Source organism: Euprymna scolopes, chromosome 7, assembly GCF_053919585.1.
Source record: "Euprymna scolopes isolate OS-2025 chromosome 7, ASM5391958v1, whole genome shotgun sequence".
Taxonomy (NCBI): domain Eukaryota; kingdom Metazoa; phylum Mollusca; class Cephalopoda; order Sepiida; family Sepiolidae; genus Euprymna; species Euprymna scolopes.
Genome location: NC_136488.1, coordinates 122,030,897 through 122,038,876, shown reverse-complemented (window position 1 = coordinate 122,038,876; position 7,980 = coordinate 122,030,897). Strand labels below are relative to the sequence as shown.

Sequence of the window (7,980 nt, the reverse complement as noted above, 5' to 3'; positions counted from 1 at the left end):
AAGATAACATATTTCTTTTTACGTATACTTTTAGCACTGCATATCCCCGACAAACCCGACGGCAACTAAATCCCCCCCCTTACACAGTATAGATCTCTAGAAGCCGGAAAACTTTATACTCTAATAGTTTCTTTCCGCATACTGGTACACTTTAGAATTACCTCCCGGGTGCCTGCTTTTCTGACTGTACTGACATGCAGAAGTTCAAGTATAATGTAAAGAGACATTTTGCAGCTCAGCTCTCTACACAATATCTCTGCAAATTATGTCATAGATAATCAGAGTGGCACTGTTGCTTCTTTGGGGTAAAAATGCAATAAAAAATAACTTAGATTAAAAATTTACAATAGAGGAAAAAATAATCTGCATAAAAACTTGAATTTATTAAGTAATGCATGTGAAATGGTTGATGCACTCATTGGCGTCAACAATTTGCATGTTATGGTGAAATTCCAAGCTATTGAACTTATCATTTTGTTTCATCGAACATCTATAGAATAGGCAACGTGGATTTTATTAATTTTTAAACTATAGCACTTAGAAGATTGCCACCAAAGCCTTATCATACTGGACCAATAAAGAAAACCTTAATATTTTGAACTGTAACATTTTTTTCTTATACCCATCTTTGAATTGGTATATTACTAGTTTTCAATAAATACGATGCAATATTGCTAACAGAACACTAACACTGCATACTGATCTCACACAATCGTCAATCTTATATTGCTATCTTTTCATCTATCTATTGATCTCTCCCTCTCTTTCTTTCTCTCTCTCTCTCTCTCTCTCTCTCTCTCTCTATATATATATATATATATAGATAGATAGATAAATAGATGGATAGATAGATATAGTTATAGATAGATATATACAGTGTATCATAAAAGGAAATACACCCCTCGCATTTCTTCATATATTTATCTCTTCATGGGACAGCACTGAAAAAATTATTTTTTGACAAAATGAAAAGTAGTCTGTCTGCAGCATATATAACAGAGTTAATTTATTTCCCTCTGAAAATAACTCAAAATATAGCCATTAAAAGCTAAATCCCTGACAACAAAAGTGACTACACCCCTTAGGAAAAGTTGTCAATATTAACATATAACATGTCAACTCTCAATATTTTTGAGTGGACACCATCATTATCCAAAACAGCCTTTACTCTCCTAGACATGGAGTTTACCAGAGCTTCATGTGTAGCCACTGGAATGCTGTTCCACTCTTCAATTACGACGTCACGGAGCTGGGGGACATTTGAGATTTTGCGTACCTCCACCTTCTGCTGAAGATCCCCCAAAGATGTTTAATTGGGTTCAAGTCTGGAGACATTCTTGGTCAGTCCATCACCTTTACCCTCAGCCTCTTCAGTAAAACAGTGGTTGACGATGGCTACAGCAGAACTGAAACGAAAAAAAAAAAAAAAGAAGCTAAATGAGGTCTTATGGACAGCATGAAAACCAAAAACTGGAAACTTAGGAAAACCTCCATGATTTCAGTAATCATTTTTATATTTTAAATACATATTGCCACTTATGGGATACTGTGCTAGGAGAAAGATTTAGAAAAGCAACCTGGATGGTTAGGCAACGAGATTATTGTTCACATTACATTTAAATTTTTGCAATTTGTGCGGTCAAAAACAGTGAGAAAAAAGGGAATTTCCATAGTAGGCGGTCCGAGTAAAGACGTTATCAGAGTAAAAATCTTTCGATATATAAGTACATTTACAGTGAAGGTTGGGGTTTTGTTTTAAGTCACGTGGGTCGAGATTATTTTTGTTTCCTTAGTTACAAATGCATTAAGTTTTTCGGAGCACATTCCTATGGAGGGTAAACAAACACAAGCATGAAACATTGTTGTTATGAGACAGAGGTTTGGCAGGCAGGTCGGTGACGTTTAGGTTGGAAATACATTTTTACACTCTATCCAAGGAGAAGCTAACGGTTGGTGTCTGATGTTAGCTTAATAAAGAAAAAAGAATTATATAGTTTATTGTTTGTACGTGAAATAAATTGTTTCTTGCACTACACAGTTTTCAAGTGCAATAATTACTCGATGTAAAAAGCGAAGCTTAAATATCGCACTTTTCGTACGTTTGTGAATATTAAAGAATTGCATAACTCAAGAAGAGCTGTGATTAGCGGATGCCTCTTAGTTCTTTTCGACTAAACCAAGGATGTATTTACTATTTAGAACTATAGCTTATAGAAAACGGTTATAGACTAATTACAATATATCTAACATGATGATTGATGTCTTATCTTTATTTTACTAATGAGTGGCTATTTATCAGGGCCAAAAGCCACTTGAGGATAAAGTTTACTGTTATGTATATACTGGTGAATCTCTGTTCCAATTGAGGATACCTGATAAGGTTCAGAAGCGTATTTGTAATTTTGCCCCATTTTTTTTTTCGTAAACGTAATGTCGCCAGTCTCAGTCTTTTCAGTTAATCATATAATAGCATGTATGATTCAGGTTTAGCTGATTTATTCCCTGCTTCCTTTGTTCTAGTCTATTTTACTCGTGCGTGTAGTAATCTCCATGAATGAGCTGTTTTTATACCTGGCTATAATATAGTTTATTATAACAGTTTCTTATTTCCAATAACGGCACACTTGTAGAACTCCCCCCCTTCTCATTGTTTTTCTCCTTTCTATAGTCTTGATCTTGATTTTGTGATAATCACCTTTTATTCTTTTATCTCCTCACAGTATGCCAGGTTAACGAGATGCATGCATCCGTAGTTATATGATGAATAAAATAATACATTGAATGAACAGGTTCATAACTTATTTAGTTCTTAAGACGGTCATGTTGTGGTCTGCAGTTAGTCAGTCTAGAATTAATGTGTTCTACAACCAGAAATTCTTCGAAAGAAAATTATTTTGACGATAAACACACGACAGATAAATGAAAGTTTTTCTTTTAGTTGTGGTCTGAAAACGAGTTCTTGTTTAAATGTCTTGCAAGGATGAACCAGAGATTAGAGCTCAGTCGGACACCTTTTATGGAAATAACGATAGAGGAGTAACGTTTTTGTCTATGAAAATGGGCTAAATTTCGAATTTTATTTTAGAACTTGTCAATTCAAGAAATGGTGCTCTGAGCAGCTCCTTCCCAGATGTGGCAGCAGTAGTCCAGTCTTAGGACGTATCTGACTCTCAGAGAAGTATGAGATTTCATTGAAAGTCATGTACTTTCTGGAGCAGAAGAATGATCCAATTATATCTGCAACACAGAAATAACAGGGTTTTGAAAGCCTAGCAACGTGTCTTGTAAGAAAGAGGCTACACAAGACAGAAAAGAACATCTCCCACTAGTGCATTAGTTTTTTTTTGTGTGTGGACTGTTATCCTCATCTTCATAGCTGTTGTTGCTTCATCACGTTTCGGCTAACTCATCCTCTTACCTTCTTCAGGTGATTAACCGCGACGGGATAGGGGTGCTGAGTCTTCTAACTTATTCATCTGAAGAAGGCCAGCGAATAAGTTGGCGGAAACGTGGTGAAACAACAACAGCTATAAAGATGAGGATAACAGTTAATAAAAAGAATGAATGCACAAATTATGAAGCCTCATAGAAAAAGAATTAAAAAAAAATAACAAAAGCAAAAACATAACCTCCCGCTAGTTTGCAAACTCGATTTTTTTTTCCTCTATCAAGACAAGAAAGACAGCTCTTCATAAATGTAGTAGCGGTGTTCCATTTTAGAGCATAACAGACTCGTATTAAGGCAAAAGATTGTACCAAGAGTTAAATACTTTCAGGAGTGGTAGAATGATTCAACATTACGATCAGAAGTAAAAGTTTGGCATAGAACTTCAATAGAAGATTGATGAAAAAAAAAAGTTTTACAAATGGTATAGCAATTGACGTTGTACTTAATAGAAACAAGATCCTAAGAGTAAAAAATAAGAATAAAATGAAAGAAAAATAACAAAAAAAAAATCTCAATTGAGGAAAAAGAATTCCACAGTTTAAATGTAACTGCTTTTGTGAGATTTGTGGGTGTGTTTTTAGAAGAGAAAAAAAAGTGTCAGCATTTTTTGAATTGTCATCTGAGAAAGGCATTTATTATCAAAGGGTACGAACTCAAGGAACAATAGAAAGTAGCTTTTCTGAACACTTTCCTATAACATGTCTACAGCGTGAAAAAAATAGTTGTTTCCCCTTCACAAGGCAAGAGGTTAAATTTATCGTCTTGTACTAGTAATAAAAATGTTAAGAATAAATAAAAGATCCAAAAATACAAGAGGTCATACGATCACGTAGTTTCTTAATCATACGGCCGCCACCCCTTCGAAGCCTGATCTGCACCCGTTTCTGCATTTTTTTCCGGGTGGGTGAGAAAATCTTAACATTCCGTACGCTTTTATGAAGATTTCACCTTCGCGTGGGGTCGGGTGCAAGCTGAACATTGTTTATGAGCAGAGGAGACTATAGCATATGACAACATTCCCGACAACTTCGAGTATGATTATGCAATGTTGATCTATGTATGCATGCATGCATGTATGTATGTATGTATGTATGTATGTATGTATGTATGTATGTATGTATGTGTATCTATGTATCTATGTATGCATGTATGCATGTATGTATGTATGTATGTATGTGTGTGTATCTATCTATCTGTCTATCTATCTACTATTATATAAAAGGACATTGTGTGTATGTGTATGAGTTCGTTCCCTATAGACTCAAAAACGGCTGAGTCGATTTTTATGAAATTCGACACGAAGGTACTTTATGTGCCTGGTAGTGTTCTAGATAGGTTTTGTATCAGAATGTCTTCGATAAGTATCGATAATAGATACTCGAAATAATCCGATAAAAGAAGGAACAGTCGATTTTTACCAAAGCTAACACCTTACACAGCCTAACATCACAGGTTCATTTAAGAAGTTTTATTACCACACAAGCTGAAAGGCCTGACATATAAATAAACAGTAGGTTCTTTGATATGAGAGAGCCGCATTCTAAATGAATGTTTCTGTTTAAAGCATAATTGCACCATAATACTCGAGTTTTTCATTTTAAACCTAAATTTAAGCTATTATCATCGCACAACCAGTAAGGCCAGGGATATACAATAAACAGCAGGTTCTTTGATATAACAAGGGTGCGTTTGAAATGAATGTTTCTGTTTAGAGCAAAATTAAAGCATGATACTTTAGCATTTTAAACTTTAATTCAAGCTATATTCTATAATATAAATCTCACCGGTCTGTTTAAATGTATGTATGTTTGTATATCTGCCTAAAACGTTTGACAGACGCGTTGGAACGTGGCAAAACATTATCGTTTTTAACCTGGAACCACGATAAATATAGAAAATTGGCCAGAAACATTAATTTCTTCATCTTCAACGGAGCAGTTTTCTACAAGGAGGGGTCGCTTTTTTCGCAGATATATTCGAAAGTCATCCACTCTTTTCGATTGACTAGCCTTAATTTTTATGTTCGCCCCTTCCGATTTTGCGATAGACGCAACAGCAAAGATGTCAGGTTTTTTTCACGTTCTTTTCCTTCTTTGCAGTATGGGTTCGAGCCTGTCTGCCTACTACCATTTCTTTTTTTTTTTTTTTTTGCTTTTGCTCAAAACACACCTCCAAACACCCGGGCAACGCCGGGTACACAGGCTAGTTATAAATAAACATGTGTTTGATAAAACCCAACAATAGGTTCTGTACAGTGCAATATAGACTCCAATATATTGTGAACTAAGTAACTGCAAAAAGGTGCACTGCGATGGGTCCCCAAATAGAGCAGGCAATCAATAGATTTGATCGAAAAATAGGACATTTCATCGATCTCGCTAACAATAAAATATGGGAGTGTGAAACATTCGTTGATCATCATTCAATCCTGGGCAACGTCAGGTTTCCCTGCTAGAATATGAATAGATATTCTTAAGATAGAGCTATTTAATCCGGATGTTTAGCGATAAAAATACCTTTTTAACCCTAGCGTGTGACAGACTAGCGTAATGGCCGACGGAATATACAGTTAGGAATTATAGACAGAGCATCGTATAGAAATGCGTGGGCACAGTTAAATTATTTTTTAGAAAATACAGTGTAGCAAATCGATTTGAATGTTATTTCAGATTTAATAATGACAAAACGACCAACCAGCTACACTTTCTCTTGTTTGTTGTTTTCCATTAAATGTATAAATATATAATTTGAAGTCACATAAACGACGAAAGAAAGGATGGCAACTCAACTAAGTAATGAATGTATTCATCTCACATTTCTCGGCACATTTCACAGGACCTGATAAAAATGTAAACATAACCTTTCCATCGCTCAATGCGATTTCAAAATGTATATTTACGCATTTAATGGAAAACAAAAGTCGCGCCATTCTTAGAAGAATACGACATAATCACGAACACATCGGTTCTTGTTAGATCACCAAAGGTGAGCAACGTTTAGCCTGGTCAGTATCAGATGGGTGACCAGTTTGGAATACCAGATCCTGTATATTGGACGTCGACACCTCCCTGCAAGAACTGCCAAAACATAGCATCGTCATCTCCGTGATCGAGATACTAGGTCGGAGATCATATCGACCGAACCTTGTAAAATAACACCTGAAACGAGAGCACTAATCAGAAGAATCCAAATAATACAACTGATTAATCCTCATCTCAAAAATTCACGATGTTTAGTTATGTAAGAATGTCTTCTCGTGGCATGTTCTTGTTTCGTCACTCACGACTAGGTAGACATCCTAAATAATTCTTAACTGTATATTGAGTGTTGCCCGCACTGAGGATTGAACCTTCACCTCCTCAGAGAGATATAATTTACAATTGGACCATACCAAGTATTTTATCCTTATACATTACTATTTATTACTACAATATTGTTTTATATACTTTTTATTTACTACATATTAATATGTATGTGTGCGTTTGTGGTTGTGCGTGTGCGTGTGTATGTGTGTATTTAAGCAGCAAGTGTTTATCCAAGCATGCTTGTCTGATTAAATACTACGGAGTTTTCTCTTTTAAAAATTGTCTTGCGATTTTATCGACATGACGAGACATTCTTTTGGTCTCAGCTGGTAAACTGTTTATTGAGCACTAAATGATCAAATCTCGGCCATTTATTTCTCGGGCGCTTTATATATATATATATATATATATATATATATATATATATATATATATATATATATGTCTATCTATATATCTATAAAAGTGCCTGTGCGTCTGTGTGTCCGTCTGTGTGTTTGTCTGTGTACATTTCCCTACGCAATAACTCTGTCAATTTTAGGTCTACAGACTCGAAATTTGATATACAGGGTACTGAGATTTGGGGAAAATTTTTGTGATCCGTTTTTGTCCAGAAATTCGGCTATTAAGGGGTCATAGTTCAACGATTTGACCTTTGAGAACTCTACCAAACACCTCCGACAATTTTGGGTCTAAACACTCAAAACTTTAGATATTGGTTCCTTGCACATGGATCTAATTTAATAACTTGATCAGAGCCCAAAACAGTAAATTTTAAGGGTCATAATAGGGGTCAAAGTTAGAAAAATAGTTGAACTCTGCGGTCCCTGCCAAATTACTCAGACAATTTCTGGTCTAAACATTTGAAATTTTACATAAAGGGTATTCAGAGATAGGGCAAGCTTTTTAATCGGTTTGGATCGAAAATTTTTAGTTACCAATATGTAAACGTATGTATGTATGTATGTATGTATGCATGTATGTATGTATGTATGTATGTATGTATGTATGTTTGCATGCCTGCTAAAACTTTTGACAGAGGCGATGGATTTTGCCAAGATCAGTATCGTTTTGAAGTTCGACCTTTCGGACGACGAATATCGAAAAATTGGTTAAAAACATTAATATCGTCACCTTCAACTAAGCACTTTTCTACAGGGGGGTCGCGTTTTTCACAGATATCTTTGAAAGTCATCCTCTTCTTTCAATTGTCTAGCCTTAATTTAA

At 35.2% G+C, this 7,980-nt stretch overlaps 1 long non-coding RNA gene across 1 annotated transcript in view; it reads right to left on the bottom strand.

Annotated features, from left to right (window-relative positions):
* Window positions 1–913: 913 nt before the first annotated feature.
* Window positions 914–7,980, bottom strand: part of LOC145280244 (uncharacterized) — a 181,309-nt gene continuing 174,242 nt past the window's right edge. The window contains exon 2 of the long non-coding RNA XR_013868591.1: window positions 914–1,406. This is a non-coding gene — a long non-coding RNA (uncharacterized LOC145280244). The remainder of the gene's footprint in view (window positions 1,407–7,980) is intronic.